Genomic DNA, 2,505 nt, shown 5'->3' on the forward strand with positions numbered 1-2,505 from the left:
CAGTACACATTTACTGTTATTTATTTTGCTGGGTTTTGACAATCTTTTAATAGAAGTATAGTATTTTCACTCTCCATAGACTCTGACATGTCAGATAATTCATTTGTACCTCCTTGCATCTTGGAAGTGGATTTGCTGGATAATAGGTATCTCTCTATTCAGTTTTGTGAGCAACTTCCATAGTTTTTTCCAAAGTGGTTGAACAAGATTACAGTCTCACCAACAATGTAATACAGTTTCCTTTGGGCCAAAGCCATATCAGTTTCTGTGATTGTTCATTATTTCATAATGAAATTGTAACAGGGTTGAGATGAGTCTCAGTGTTGTTTGGATTTGCAATTATTTTATGGAGAGAGATGTGTCTATTTGTTATTCTTACTTCTTCTAGAAGTAATCTTTAAGTATTTAACAACATATTAATTGGGTTCTTTTTATTTGAGGGTTTATTGTTGTTGGGTTTAACTTTTTCATTTCTATATGGGTTAGTTATGAAAACCCTTGTCTGATGATTAGCTAGTAAAATTCTTCTTCCATTCTGTTCTCTTTCTATATATCCTGCTAACTTTTCCTTTGCTATGAAGAAACTCTTCAGTTTGATGCAATTTTATTGATCCAGAGAAAATGATATTACACCATTCAAAAGGAAATGGAAAGACTTAGAATAAACATAATAAGTGAAGAAAGACACACTCAAAGAAATAAGGTTGCCTGATTTCCCTCATTTGTTTTATTAGAATGTGTCTCTAATTCTACAAGTAAACACATTTGGATAGTAAAAGAGAAAACATTACACTTGGACATGATAAATTATATGGGATTTTAAACATTTATACAGCGAGATCAAAGCAGGATGCCCTTTGGAGAGGATCACAAAGGCTCAATAGTTATATGAATATTATCATATAAAATAATGTTCATCAAAATGATCTCCAATAAATGATAATGAAAGATTTTTTTATTGGTTTGCTTTTTCCTTCTTTCTTCTCATGTTTTCTTTTTGCACCTTTGGTCTTATATGTAAGTTTGCAAAGGGCAAGAGGGAGCCGAAATGGTGGGACAAAGGGTGAACAAATGCAGCGGTACTACTCAATAGACACTACATTAAAAATGAACTATACAACTTATGGGGGAAGGAGGTTGAAAGGGAAAAACTGGGAGAACATTAAGGAAGAGGTGACACTTCAAAAAGAAACGTGCTCATTATATGACTTATGTAATTGTAACCCTTCTGTACATCATTTTTAAAAATTAAAAATGGACCTCATAAACAGGCCAGAGAAGCTATACTAATATTACATAAAATAGGCTTTAAATTAAAAGTGGTATGATGGTAAAAAGAAACAAAGAAAAACATACATATTGGTAAAGAAAACTATCCATTAGGAGGATATAACAATTCTAAATATCAATGCCCTGAATCCTAGAGCTCCCAAATTTATCAGACAAATACTACTTACCCTAAAAACATGTATACATCCAAACACATCGTTGGTTGCTTGAACACATCATTCCTACCTCTGGACAAGCCAGACAGGTAAAAACTTAGCAAAAAAACTTCAGAGCTAAATAACTGTATTGACAAACTACACCTAACAGATATCTACAGAATATTTCATCTAGCAGTGTCACAGTATATATTCCTCTCAGCAGCCCACAGAAAGTTCTCCAAAATAGATCATATCTCAGATCACAACGAAAATCTGTGAAAATTCAAAAATAAAAATGAAATTACTCCTTGTAATTTGTCAGCCCATGATGGGACCATATTACATCTCGACATCAAAAGGCATCACATAAAATTTTGAAACTCACAGAGACTGAATAACACATTGCTAAATCATCAGTGAGTTACTGATGAGATATAGAGGGAAGTTCCAACGTTTATAGAATTCAGTGGAAGTGAAATAGACAAAATGCTACCTCCTCTGGTATACAATAGCACAGGCAATACTCAAGGAAAAATTATATATTTGAGTGTGTACATCAACAAATTAGAACAATATTGAATCAGCACTAGACACTTGAAAAACAGGAACAAGCCAAACCAAAAACCAGTAGACAAATATAATACAAATTAGAATAAAGAAATAAAGGAATCAGAGTCTCAAAAAAACATACAATCATAATTGACGTATCTACTAGTAGCTGACAACTTCTCCCAATGAGCTCACAACTTCTCCCAATGAATGTCAATGTATCTATTTTCAGAGATAGACTCAACCAGCCCAAACCAGTGAACAAAACAAACTATTATGATTCTAAGAAACAACATTTTGTTTGCCTTTAAATAAATTTAGTTTGTTATTATTAAGGTGATTTATAGAGGGATTACAATTACATGAGTCAGGTAATGAGTACATTTTTTTTCATAAAATGTCTTCAGTTCCCTCACTTGTTCCCAGTCCCACCCTCCTGTCCCTACCTGTGTGTTAAATAGTTCACTTTAATCAATGTTCAATGAACTCCACTGCTGCAATTTATCACTAAAGCTCTGTGCCTACCCTT

Source organism: Dipodomys merriami, unplaced genomic scaffold, assembly GCF_024711535.1.
Source record: "Dipodomys merriami isolate MVZ:Mamm:240054 unplaced genomic scaffold, mDipMer1.0.p SCAF_997, whole genome shotgun sequence".
NCBI lineage: Eukaryota > Metazoa > Chordata > Mammalia > Rodentia > Heteromyidae > Dipodomys > Dipodomys merriami.